We start from the raw sequence: 15,049 nt of genomic DNA on the forward strand, positions 1-15,049 counted from the left end.
AAATAAGAAATGCAGTGGCCACCCACACAACAACAAGATTTAGAAGAAAACAGCAATAGAAGAAGTTATAATGAGTGGAAAAAATTTCTTGCATGCACATCACATGTTGCCCGTGTGTTTGTTGTAGCAGCTACTGCTGCTGAGACAGTTGTGATCTTAACCAGTATGTGATAATTTTATCACAAAATATACACCATCCATCCAAAAAGTGCTGAGACTTATTTTATTCCTGGCATATAAGCTACGTCAGCTTAAACTAATATCTGAACTAACAAATGTGTTTTTGACCAGTCAGTTGTGAGGAAGCAGTATTAAGTAGTGGACATGTGGCTGTAGTGTGTCAACATGTCACAAATAGCTGTCTAATAGCATCTCTAAATCAAGTGTTCAATACATTCTCCAGAATTTCTTAAGAAGAGAAAATTGTGTGCAAAGTTGGTTCTGCACATCTTGACTCTCAAACAAAAGCAACACATGAATGCCTGCCATGACATGATTGAAATTCAAACTGCAGACAATTCTTTTCTGGAAAAAATCATTATAGGTGATGAGATGTAGTATTATCAGTACAAACGTAAATACCACAAAATGACAAAAGTGCAGAAATTCATGTGATGGTCAACACTCTGATGACATAACTGACATTCCTGCCAATGTGCTGCACAGGTTGAACAGCACCCCAGAGAAGGACTTCCCTAAGAGTTTCACATGGTTATAGGAACATTCTGTACACTGTACTCAAGTGGGAGGAGAGTATGTAGAATACCTAAAGCATCAAAACAACCATTTTAACTTTGAGAATTGTTTAGTTATCCAATCTTGAAATTTTTTAGTTGACAGAGAATGAAACTGCAGTTTCTTCCAGTAATTTCCACTGCTTCATTCTGAATAAGCCAATGGCCTTTCCGCAGTGGTAACTCCAGTTCCCATCAGGATCACCATCGTTAAGCACAGTCAGACTGGGCTAGCACTTGGGTGGGTGACCATCTGGTCTGCCGAGCGCTGTTGGCAAGTGGGGTGCACTCAGCCCTTGTGAGGCAATCTGAGGAGCTACTTGATTGAGAAGTGGCGGTTCTGGTCTCATAAACTGATGTATGGCCAGGAGAGCAGTGTGCTGACCACAAGACCCTCCATATCCGCATACCATGACGCCTTTGGGCTGAGGATGACATGGCAGCTGGTTGGTACCATTGGTCCTTCATGGCCTGTTCAGGCAAAGTTTAGTTTAGTTTAATTGTTATTATTTTTTTTTAATTTCTGAAAAAATTAACTTCCACAGAAACTGTGTGTGACATGGAAACAGGCAAAAAAGAATGTATGCTGTTTAGTGCAGGTAACATGAAATTAAAATTAATGTACTTGTGTTTTCATCGTTAAAGGATTTGGCCCAGATCCATAGTGGTGTGCACATAAGGAGGTGCATCAGGGACAATACATAATGCGAAGGTCAGCATTCCATGCGACACTTCAGCCAGTAGTGTCATTCTTCTGCACCTGTATGTTATGTGTGCTTCAAGGTGTGCATAGAATGTTTAGCATAATTTTCATGTTATTGTGGATATGGTGACAGTCCTTAGCTGCTGTAGTGTTCAGTATTGGTGGCATAAGGCAAATACGACAAGTATTATGTTAAGTAGTGACAGCAATAGTTTTTCGAGCATATAAATTTTTCTAAGGAGATCCAAAAGCAGAAACAATCACCTGATGCAGCTCTTGCCCCCAGTTATCAGAGTAGGCTATGGCTGGAGTGTGTGGCACGGTACAGAGACAGAGAGCACACAGGCACTGTCACAGAGTATTCTCAGTCTGTCTGCACAGAATGTATCATACGTAACAGCTACCTGAAATTTAGATATGGTACTATTTACATTCAGAATTGCAATTATGACAAGATGGTTACAGGTTTTGATTTTTTTCTCACTGTCGTAAAATATTCCTGAGTGTGATATATTTCAGTGTAATGCAGGAAACAATATGACTGAAGGATTAAAAAGATGCAGTAGACATATTTTAGTGATCTGAAAATGATAATGTGCAGCATATATTGTAAATTAGATGAGAGGATAGACCAACTGGGGAAGTGTTCATCATTACGTCTTTATATGTGACAAACAGTTTAGATGGGTCATTGATGACTTAACCCATTGTGTATGTGCAAAGCAGGAAAACAGAAAATTGTACAAAAACACATTGTAGTATATGTAAAAATACTAGTGTAAAATGTAAATGTGTCAGCAGTTAACATAACAGTCATTACATAATAGGAAACAAAATATCAAATAGCTTAACAGGAAATATCTCCTATGGCTCCAGGTATTACATCATAATAGAATATTCAAGCTTTTGGGCTCAGTGACGTGTGAGTGGAAAAATAAACAATTTTCATTTTTGTAGTTGTGAAGTACTGACAGAAACTATTACCATATACAACCAAGTCGCAAGACAAATAATAATGGCTGTGCGGTTAAAGGCGCTTCAGTCTGGAACCGCGTGACCGCTACGGTCGCAGGTTCGAATCCTGCCTCGGGCATGGATGTGTGTGATGTCCTTAGGTTAGTTAGGTTTAATTAGTTCTAAGTTCTAGGCGACTGATGACCTCAGCAGTTGAGTCGCATAGTGCTCAGAGCCATTTTTGAACAAATAATAATATCAGTTCTACTTAAAATAGGAAATGATCTTGATAATCCAGAGGCCATTCTTATTATTATTTCTTTCATTGATGCAAATTTACTGGTTGACTCATGAAGCTTGATAATTATATTGATGTAACCATCAAAGCCAAATGCCACTGAGAGCCTTTTTGGGAGAGTGACATTGTTGCACATTTGAATAGGTTAACTATGTACTTGGCAATAGTGATAATCCCATGATAGCACCATAACTGTGAGATAGTCAGATAGCACAAGCAGCTAGTATCTTAGGATTAAAAAAAAAAAGCTGTGTAGAAAATGTACAAGATTGGTGAGGCAAGTAAATGACAAATATTGTGAAGAGAGTCTAGCACTGTATTCAGTAAAATCAAGTCAAGTGTTTTGACTAAGGTTGTAAAACAGAGTATAACTGATGAGCAGGTTACAAACTGAGCAGAGTAAGCAGGTGCAGTGAGTTGTGAAGAACACTGTTAGCGGTGGCAAGGTTGCTGGTCACATTGCCATCTGGTGATGCCCTACCATCACAGATGTGATGGTGCAAGGAGGTCATCTGAGATCCGTAGTTAACTTGCTAAACCATTCAATGAGTTTTGTTCAAGCAAAAGATCTCTTGTAAAAGAGTTGTCAGCAGTGACTGTTCATACTTGTGTACTGTTAAGTGGCCCTGTCTGCTTGGGCACTAAGCTTCTTGCACCAATGAATGGAATGGCAGCCTTCATATTAGTGAACTCATGAAATGCATGGTTGACTACTTGCCTTCCCAACAATCCTTAAGGGGTATGAGTTTATCTACCTTTATACATTATCAAGCATTCCCTCATATGTGCTTTGGGAGTATTTTCCTATTCAAACCAGCGCCATCTATTAATTTTTATTCTGGAAATTATGATTTTTGTGGAAAGGATAAACAGATTTTAAATTAATTCACTGACTGTGAATTGCTTGACATCAGCTGTGTTAGGTATACATCTACTACCCAATAGTGACCTATGAAAATTTCTTCCAGTCTGGGACTGGAACCCAGATTTCCCACTTATTGCGAGCGATTGCCTTAACCACTTCAGTCATCCATGAATGCTCCCCGAACCAACCCAAACTTTCATATGTCACCCTGTTTAAATCCTTATCGTAGTCCACTAAATTGGTTACTTACTGCTCATAACATTACTTGGATTCCTGCAACATGGGGGATGAGACAACAAGGAATTGAGACCAATGTTGTTACTATCATATGCCCACTTAGGCATGTAATACCTGAATGCACATTTCAAAGAAAAAAAAATATTGTTGATCCATGGCTGTAAGAAATATTTTTAAAATTAAATTTGCTGACTTTTAATTCCTTGACATCAGCTGTATTAGGTATAGATCTACTATGCGGTAGTGACATATGAAAATTTGTGACATAAGAATGTAGATATTGTGACATATGGAAGTTCGGATTGGTCCAGGGAGCATGCACGGATCTCAAAGTGGTTAAGGCGACTGCTTGTGATAACCAGGAAATCTGGGTTTGAATCCCAGCCAGGCACATAATTTCATATGATACTATTGGGTAGTAGATCTGTATCTAATACAGCTGATGTCAAATAATTCAGAGTCAGCTATTTAATTTTGAAAATATTTCATAAGCTGTAGATTGTTTTAGACATGCATGTTAGTGTGACATGCATATTGTTAATGAAAATGATGTAATGATCTATTTCACTAATGAAAAAGCCACAACTGAAAAAGTGATTATTTTGAATATCCTTTGCTAATTTCAAAAGAAGGAGAAATTGCAGTTAAGCTCCAGAGGACTATCAGTAATGAATGGGTAAGAGTACAATGAATCTGGGATTAGCATTTATAATGGGCTACTTCTGTGATCCGTTGTTGAGAGATGAGGTAGCATTGCTTAGATCGTTCAGGATGACGTAACCACTATCCTGCCCAGGAATTACGGGTTCGATTAGCAGGATAGGTAGTGTGGAATCCATTGAAGATGAGGGTTGTTATAACAAGGAGATGAGGGTTGTTATAACAAGGAGATGAATTACAGTAAAACTTAACTGATACATTTGGAATGTGCTCCCTCGTCTCCAGTTGGCACAACCTCATGTCAACTCACAGAGTCTTCGTACCTGGTTCTGTTGAGGTGGCCATGCCCGAAGCCATTGTACACTGTGAAGTGCCCTGTAGTAGCAACCAGCTAATTCAATCACAACATTCTTACAGGCAGACAAGTCTGCAGTTAGGCCAAGTAATGGTGACGTAGTGGAGGTCCGCCACATTCATGAGTTTCCATGGATGGGCTGGTGGCATCAAACCTGGCACGTTAAAGAGCCTGATTGGCAGCTCTCTGATGGAGGCTATCTGACCTTTGAGCTCTGTTACTAAACTCCATCTGTCAGACAGAACAGACAAAACTCAGTTACATTAATATAGTAATCAAGTGAATCAGCTCTATGACATATGTTTCGGTGAATGTGCACAAATGTCATTTGAATCCCTATGGGAATCATGTATTTGTGTATAGGAGATGTAATGGATGAGGGATGCTACAATGCAGTGTGTGATAAGTTGAGAATTTGGGTCGGATAGAAAATGTCTCCAGGTGGCCGAAATGATTGAGGCAACCATTCTGGAGTAACGGAGCATCTGGTTTTGAGTCCCTGTCCAGCCCAAATTTTCAGCTTTAATCATTGCAGTGTCCTGTGCAGCATGGAGCAGTGATTTCATACCTACCTCGTTTCCCTTTCTTCCCCCTTCCTCTATTTTAGAAAATGAACTACAGGCTGCATCATCACAGATGTTGTCAGCTCTGTCGGACAACACTTGGTTATATTAATAATCAATTACATTTAGTATTTCATGATCACTATAATGTTAGTTATACATAATCACACTCAGTCATTGCTGTAATACTTGCTACATCTCAGTTTTACAGCGTACATTTTCTCTGTAGAAAACATGGAAAATCAACAGCTAAAAAGAAATTCCACTTCCAACTGCACTCCAGTGCTTGGTGAGTTTATTAGTGCCACAACATTGTGATGAAGCTGTATAGAGTTTGTGTTTACTTAGCCACGAGCTATTGTCAGTCAGTGAGTGCTTGTCACTCAGTGAGTGTGTGACATGTGCTACTGTGTGTCGAAACTGCCAGGTGCAAAGTGAATGATAGGTAGCAAGTGCTGCACGTGCAATTCTGCCATGCAGTCGCAGTGCTTTAGTAAGGATCCCATACCACACAGCAATACTCTTATCAGAGGATGGACAGGTGTAGTGTAGGCAGTCTGTTTAGTGGACTTGTTGCATCTTCTAAGTATTCTGCCAATAAAACTCTGACTACTTGTCACGACTAATATGTAGCCACTTAATGGAACCACAGAAGACTTTATTAATACATTTGGTGCAGGTGGTGCTTCATAGCTCATTAACATTTGAAGAAAACAATTTTTTGTGTAACACTGCTGCTGATGAAACGTTGCTGCTGGTTTTTATTGAAATAATCATCAGGCAACCTGTGCAATAATAAACAGAATACACAAGATAACTTTGCTGATATGACTATTGATGCAATGAATTGTGATGAACATGCTCACAAAAATGTGTTAACATAAATCTAACACTTTCACATACAACTGTTATACAACAACGTATATGACGCCACTCTTACTTTGGTGGCAAAGACAAAAATGAAATCATAAAAATAATTTTGTCCCACTAAAAATAAAATGTACAGCATGTCTCAAACCTTTTGTGCCAGATTGAAACAGGTGATAGTGAGTCCACACCCGATTATTTTGAGGTAGGGAACTAATGGTCAGAAATGCACATTTATTGTGTTATGGACATACACAGCATACTCAGCATAACAACAACATAATTCATCAAAGCGAAGACCGCTAGTCGCAATGCATGTAGTTTAGTGGTGCGTGATGCAGTTCTGCCACACTCTCGCAAGGATACCGAGTGTTTTATTGTACACTGGAACAGGTTGTGGGTGATAAACAGCGTATGCTCCTGACCACCAAACAGTTGTACTGTACTCAACTTAGCTCATAGCATGTGTGTCATGTGATGACTGCATGTGCTGCACCGGTGCATTAACCTGTGCCTCATGCACACCACTATCCCTGGTGTCAGTTGTGCATTGCGTCAGACAGCTTGTGATGTGCCCGTGGTGAGGTGTGTTACTGTGTGCAGTGCATAATCTGTAGAACACTACTCATCACAAGAGGTGGCAGGCATGCATTTACTTTATGGTACAGCAGGAGGTAGTGCCCATAAAACAGCATGAATGTACAGAGAACGCTTTTCTGTTAGGCATAATTTGTATTGGAAGAAGTTTATCTCTATGGGTACCCATTTACAAGAGATGGAGTCATTCACACTACTGAGAGCTGGCCAAAGTTCCCACAAAAGACAAGTCCAAACACCAGACTTTGAGGAGATGATGTTGGATTGTGTGTCCAATGGCCCAGCAATAAGCACCCTTCAACTTGCGCATGAAACACACAGTTCAATGGATACAGTGTGGAGCATACAGGTGGAACAGGTGTTACACACCTATCATAAAGAACATGTACAGGCATTGGGACCATGAGATTTTGAACCCCTCATTCACTTCTGTCAATGGATTAACCACCACAATACTGTAGTTCCAAACTTTGTACAGTTTGTATTATGAGGCCTCATTCACCTATGATGGTGTTTTTAATAGCCTTGTCTGTAGTGAATAATGGAACTGACAGTTTACATACATATATACAAAATAGTCAAATACAACACATTTGCACAGTGTTAACTGTTACCTGGTGATAGGACATGTGTTAACACATCCGAAAATAACTTCCATGTATTAGAGGAAGCTGTAGAAGGTAATAACAGTAGATGAAGACAGAGGGTGGAGTAGATACAAAAACTAATTGAAGACATTGGGTGCAAGAAGTACTGTGAAATGTCAGTGTTGGCACAGGAGAGGAATTTGTGGTGGGCTGCATCAAACCAGTCAGAAGACTGATGACTCAAAAAAACCTGTTATGAAAGATGAAATGAATGTATACAGCTGAGTAATCTTAGTACTCTGTCTGTTTCTATGTTACCTGCATTTATGTGATGTGCAGTCTGCATACTGATGAACTAGATATTTAATTTCTGTTTACTGCTCGTAGATTTATGCAATGATGATTTGGTATAATATGCAGAGAACATGTAGCTGTCAATAATTAAGCAGAGAATCCAGTAGATGTTTACAGTTGTCTTCACAGATACGTGCTGCTTAACCGTATGTGATCTATGAACTCTTACTGATAGTTATATATATAAAAAACTATGGCTTGTATTTCATATGTAGTACCATATTAAGGGTATTGTGACATTACAAGAATAAATAAACATCGACATTAATCTTAGTGAACTGCAACGACATGTACTTTTGTTCTTCATATGCAGAATTTGAGATGCACTATAACATTAAAGGACTACAGTGAACTTATGTATTAACATTAATGAAGTGTAAGTAAGTACATTTTTATCAGCATGGTGTTAATGGCCTAGTAACCCTTGAATTACAATTAACATTGTAGAAATGTGCTGATGAACCATTGTACTTTTTATATGATCAGAAACCCTCACTTAACCCTTTCACTGCTGTGTGCATGCACACATGAACTGCTATGCTGTTCCCCAGGTGTTGTGGAAATGTCTACATGCGCTGCTTGGGTTTTCCTACAGTGCTCTATGGAAGTCTGAATGTGTCCCGAGCTGTCGAACTCTCACTGCTGCGGATGAGTTACCTCCACATCTCAGTGAATAAACACGTTTTGAGTATTTATCATACAATTTATGTGCCTCATTGTGTGAAAAAATTTCATTTTGATATCTTGAATCATTTATGAGATATGATGATTATATGACCATGATTTGCGATGCGCCAGGATGTGAATGGGTGCATTGCGCATGATCCTCCTCCAGGTGTAAAATCTAATAACTACACAATGAAATGAGATATCCTTCTGCTCTCAGTTTTAATAAAATTTTGATATCTTATTTACATTTCATTCACTGCACTGTATGAACTAAAACCACCCATACACAAGGTTTACACAGTATGTTTTTACCTCTGCAAAATGTTTAAAATATCGTGCAATGTTATACTTAATTTGATGCAGCTCTGTAAGTATGATGGATAATGAAAAGAAATTCAGTTCTTTATCAATTGAATATATCAGACTGCAGGTTGTCCATAAATCAAATTTTTTCACCTGATAATTTTTGAAAAATTATTGGCCAGAATGCCTTTTGGGAGGACAGGCACTGGCATGAGGCGAGCAGTATAACCATAACAATAGCCGACTCAGCACAGAATGCAAAGAGCACAAATGTAACAGCACAAAGATTAATAGTGATTATAGATTCAGCTACAGGTAATCTGATCTTAGTCAATAATTACATGAGAGGAAAGGCATATATTAGGTGCAAACAAAGTTATTAGAATATAAATAGTAACTTCTTTTACTTGTATAATACTTCAAAAGAAAATCTGCAGAGCTATTGAAGCTGCAGTATATGTCTGCCTAAACTGCTCTGTTCTGCATTTCTTTAGGGAATCTCTTGGTCTCTATCATCCTATTATATTTTGGTTGACAATTTATTCATAAGAAAATGGTTATGTTCGCAGTTTACTTTTACATGGACATAGAGACACAAAAATGGAATGTATCACATCACCCACCTGCTTAATTTTAAACATCTAGCTGCACACAGTGCAGGACTAACACAAACTGACTGCCATTTTACAAAATAATGTCTACAATTTGTGAACTTTTGTAAGAGACTGAGAACTTAAAATGAGAGAGCTTCTTCAGCTACACTGTACGTTGTTGCAGGGAGAGCGTAATGAGCAACTGAAGGACTTCACATCAGTGTGTGATGGCATGAAACTGTCTGGTTTTTACTGCCTCCAAGTAGTCATCCATACTGGGGAATCTACCTACAGTCATGGAGTCAGTGGTTAGGGCCATGTGCATTGACAGTACGCTACAACATTTTGCAGTCACGTGACTGAAACAGAATGGAGTTAGTTATACATTGGAGTCGTCATGGATTACTCAGTGACTGTCACTGAGTTCACACAATAATTGCATACTGTTATTTAACACAAGCTGCCCATCAGCACTTTTACGGAATTGTACAAAATTTAGGAAAGTTTTAGCAGAATATAACTATTTTGCCCCTAAAGGAGACTGCTCACCAAAAAGCAGAAGCATTGAGTCATTGACAGATATGCACAAAAAACAAAGAAATCTTGCTAGCTTTCAGAATAAATCCTTTTCTCTAGCTACAGGACACACACACACACGCGCACACACACGTGCCTGTGCACCTACACGGTCCATGCTGCCCACATTGCAGTTTGGCAGATGGTGTATGGTGGGGTGGAGGTTGTATCAGATAGGGTGGCTGGAGGCGGAGAGATGCAGGAGGCAGAAAGAGCAGTTGCAGGTGGGCAGCTAGTGGGGTTGGGGAGACAGCAAATTTTCTGGCTAGGAATGCAGGAGGGAGAGATGATAGGTGCATGTACTATGCATGTGATGCACGAGTTTCAGAGCCAGTGGGGAGTGGAACATGATGAAGGTGACATGGAGACGTGAATTGGGAGGGGCTGATAGAACAGAGGAAGGGAAAACTGTTGAGTGGAGGGTGTGGGAATAGTGGGTTAATAGAGATTGAGACCAGGAGGGATACACGTGCAAAAGATGGGTTGCAAGGATGACTCGGATCTGCATAGTTCAGAAAAGATGGTAGTGGAGGGAAAGATACACATGGCCCAGGCTGTGAAGCAGCCCTTGAAATCTAGCATATTGTGCTCAACTGCATGTTGTGACACCAGGAGTTCAACTTTGTTTTCAGCCACAATTTGTCAGTGGCCATTCAGTCTGGTGGACAACTGGTTTGTTGTCATACTAACCTGAAAAGCTGTGCAGTGATTGCAGCATAGTTGATGTACGACATGGTGGTTTTCCCAGGTGGCCCTGCCTCTGATGGGATAGGATAAGCCTGTGACAGTACTGGTGTAGGAGGAGGTGCTAGGCTAGTGGATTGTTCAGGTTTTGCACCTGGGTCTTCCATAGGGACGTGATCCCTATGGTAAGGGATTGGGATTGGGAGTGGGGGTGGCATAAGGATGGACTAGGATGTTGTGTAGGTTGTGTGAATGACAAAACGCCACTTTAGGAGGGGTGGAAAGGGTCTTGTGCAGTGTGTCCCTCATTTCAGGCAATGATGATAGATAATGGTGGCCAGACTTTTTGCAAAGTGTTTTTTGGTGTGGAAGAAATGACAGGTGTCGAAATGCAGGTTTTATTGGTGGTTAGTGGGTTAAATTTGGACAGACGTGAATAGAGCCATCAGAGAGATGGATTTCAGCATCAAGGAAGATGGCATATTGGGCTTAAAAGTACCAGGTGAATCAGATGGGAGAGATGGTGTCGAGATTATAAAACAATGAGGACAGTGTGTGTTGGCCCTGAATCCAGATCATGAAGATGTCATCAATGAATCTGAACGATATAAGGGGTTTGGGGTTTTGGAAGGACAGGAATGTTTCCTCTAAATGGCCCATAAAAAATCAGCATTGGAGAGTGCCATGTGTGTGTCCATGGCTGTGCCACGAATTTGTTTATGTACCATTCTCTCAAAGGAGAGGTAGTTGTGTGTCAAGATATAATTGGTAACATGTATGTGGAATAACTTAGTGGGTTTTGGATTTGAAGTATGCTGGGAGAGGGAGCATTCGATAATGGCAAGGCCATGGGCATGATGGATGTTAGTGTATAGGAAGGTGGGGTCAGCAGTGACGAGTAGGTATCCAGCAGGTAAAGGGTTGGGAATGGTGGAGAGTAGGTGAGGGAAGTGGTTAGTATCTTTGTTGTGAGAGCCTAGGATACAGGCGTTCCATGGGTGGTGTTGCTCAACCAGAGTGAAAATTCTTTCAGTAGGAGTGCAATAACCCTCTACAATGTTGCATCCGGGATTGTTGGGTTCTTGGATTTTGGGAAGTGTGTAAAGGGTGAGTTTTGGGAGGTGGCATTGGGGTGAAGAGGGAGGTGGACTTGGGGAGAGGTACTGGGCTGGGCCTAAGGATTTCAGTAGGGATTGGGGGCTATATTGGACTTCTGGGGTGGGATCACTAAAATCAAAGATACTAACAAGTGCCTTCACCAACTCTCCACATTCCCACCCCTTTTCCTCCTGGATCCCTACTCCTCACTGTTGATGCCACCTCCCTATGCACCAACATCCATCATGCCCATGACCTTGCTGCCATAAGACACTGTTTCTCCCATCGTCCTTCAGATTCCACATACACCTTACCATGTATATCCCAACACATAACTACTTCTCCTTCCAGAGGAAGGTATACAAACAAATCTGTGGCAAGGCAATGGGCACCCTCCTACACCAAATTTTTTATGAGCCATCTAGAGGAAACGTTTGTCTCCTCCCAAAATACCAAACCCATTGTCTGGTTTAAGTTCATTGATGATATCTTCATGATATGGATTCTGGGTCAATTGCTTTACAATCTCAGCACTTTCTCTCCCATCCACTTCACCTGCCGCGTGCCTGGGTGGTGACCACCACCACTCTGATGGCTCCACCATTACTTCTGTCCATATTAAACCCACTAACCACCAGCAGTACCTGCGTTTCGACAGCTTTCATCCCTTCCACACCAAAAAATCCCTCTCATAGAGCTGGGAAGGGAAGGGAAGGGAAGGGAAGGGAAGGGAAGGGAAGGGAAGGGAAGGGAAGGGAGAAAGATTGAATTTAACTTCTCGTTGTCATCGAGGTCATTAGAGACGGAGTGCAGGCTAGGACTGTGGAAAGGACTTGGGAGGGAAATCAGCCATACCTTTTCAAAGGAACCATCCCAGCATTTGTGTGGAGCAATTTAGTGAAATTATGGAAAACCTAAATCTGGGTGGCCAGGTGTGGTTTCTCATACATCCTCGTCACCCATGGTTGGTGTATCTGCAGTGATAAGAACTCCCTTGCCCAATATGAGTATGGTGAAGGTCTCACAAGAGCCTTCACAAGTAGGCACTATCCCCAACCCTAGTCTGCAAACAGATTTCCTGTGCCATACCCCATAGCCTCACAAACCCCTAACCCTGTCACCACCAACAAGAATCAGTTACAAGTGCTCACCTTGTCACCCAGAATCATCCTGAACTGGAACAACTGAATAATATCCTTTGTCAGGGCTCTGATTACCTATCATCATGTACTGAAATGAGGGACGTCTTACCCAAGATCCTTCCCACCTCTTCTGAAGCAGTGTTCTTTTGCTCGCCTAACCAGCACATCATCCTAGTCCATCCCTATGCCACTCCCTCTCCCCACCTCTTGCCACAGGACTGTGGAAGACGCAGGTGCAAGACCAACCTGGCACTTCCTGCTCCAGTCCGGTCACAGGCTTACCCTATCCCATCAGAGGCAGGGCCACCAGTGAAAGCAACCGAGCGAGGTGGCGCAGTGGTTAAACACTGGACTCGCATTCGGGAGGACGACGGTTCAATCCCGCGTCCGGCCATCCTAATTTAGGTTTTCCGTGATTTCCCTAAATTGCTCCAGGCAAATGCCGGGATGGTTCCTTTCAAAGGGCGCGGCCGACTTCCTTCCCCGTCCTTCCCTAATCCGATGAGACCGATGACCTCGCCGTCTGGTCTCCTTCCCCAAAACAACCCAACCCAGTGAAAGCAGTCATGTCAAATATCAAATGTGTTGCAGTCACTTCACAGCTCTTTTTGTCAGGATCACAACGAACCAGTTGTGCACCAGAATGAATGGCCACCATGGAACTGTGGCCGAGAATAAAGCTGACCACCCTGTGGCACACGTGCAACTGAATGCCATATGCTCCATTTCAGTGGCTGCTTCACAACCCAGGCCATCAGTATCCTTCAATACACCGCTAGCTTTTCTGAACTATGCAGATAGGAGTTATCCTTGCAACACATCCAGACCTTCCACCTAACACTTCCCCTACTTCTGTCCTATCACCCTTTCCCAATTCACATGTCCACTCCCCACTTACTTCAATACCTGTGCATCAAATCCCTGGCCTGTTCACCTGCCATCCCTCCTTCATGCATTTATAGGCAGCAAATTGGCTGCCTTCCACAAAGCCACTAGATAAGATGATAAGAAATCCATCAGTGAAATAAAAAGAGTTCGCTGTAGTGTACCTCTTCGTACCTCCCACCTCTGTCTCCCTCTACGCATCCCATCTGACGTAACACAGCCATCCATCTGCTGAACTGCAATCTGGGCACTGTGTGCCCAGCTGGCACTATGTAGGGGCCCAGGCATGTGTGCGTGCATTTGTGGGTTGGCAGGTGGGTGGGTGCACGCGCACATTAGCAGTTTGGTTACTGTTCAGCGATACATTAAATACATTGTGCTAATGAAACAGACTCTTACACTGCAACAGTATCCTGTGATGTATTTTAACCAGACAATTTCCAACCCACCTTCCTTCCCTCCTATCTCTCTCTCTCTCTCTCTCTCTCTCTCTCTCTCTCTCTCTCTCTCTCTCTCTCTCATTCTCTCTCATGCTCCTTTTCTCTTCCTCCCCCTCTCTCTTTTCTCCTTAAGAGTTGTCTTATAAAGAAAATATACTGCTCCTTCTGTGGATCTATGTTCACCCTGTATGTCACAGATTGACTATGTGTGAAACATGCTTTTCTGAGAGTGATTTACCATGTACCACAACCAGTTTCCACCCTAAAATTTGTGTAGCATTTGATACAAATGACTATGAAGTTCCTGTACTAAGAGAAGGCAAACAATTGCTCCCAAGCAAAATCTTACTTCTGTTTTTGTATGTGGACGTTTCATTCGCTACCAACATTCTCAGAGTACTACGTAATATTCATGTCTGTTGCTGGAAATAAAAGTTCATTTGCGTCGTGACTAATTTGAATAATTAGTTGTATTCTCATGACTGGCATTTCTGGGTGTTACTGTTTTTATAAGCAGCAATTTCCTTTAGGTAGTATACCATATTGAGCAATTTTTCATATAATACCAATGCTGATTTACTTATTGATTCCAATTTCTTTTGTCCTCACCAAGCACTTCATCAATCTTCTTGTCAGTACATATTGGTATCTTTGTTTTTGGTGGTGACAAATAGAACTAGTGGTTGTGATATTGACAGGTTGTCCATCAAAAGCAGTTTGAAAACTGATTGTTATGACATTTAAGAAAGTGAATAAAACATTGCTCTGTAAATTAACTGATAAGACCAATTTCTTCATGTGGGGCACCTCAGCCGTATGTTTGTTAAAAGACATTTTGAAGTTTCCCACCTCAGCTATTTTTTGACAAGTATTCACTTTATTACA

The 15,049-nt window shown here is 41.3% G+C and overlaps 1 protein-coding gene across 1 annotated transcript in view; it reads left to right on the top strand.

Annotated features, from left to right (window-relative positions):
- LOC126436886 (membrane-associated protein Hem-like) overlaps window positions 1–15,049 on the top strand; it is a gene marked incomplete at its 5' end in the record, with an annotated part of 76,581 nt that overhangs the window by 502 nt on the left and 61,030 nt on the right. The gene's annotated exons all lie outside the window — the stretch shown is intronic.

The sequence above is a fragment of the Schistocerca serialis genome, unplaced genomic scaffold (assembly GCF_023864345.2).
Source record: "Schistocerca serialis cubense isolate TAMUIC-IGC-003099 unplaced genomic scaffold, iqSchSeri2.2 HiC_scaffold_1251, whole genome shotgun sequence".
In the NCBI taxonomy this organism is placed as follows: domain Eukaryota; kingdom Metazoa; phylum Arthropoda; class Insecta; order Orthoptera; family Acrididae; genus Schistocerca; species Schistocerca serialis.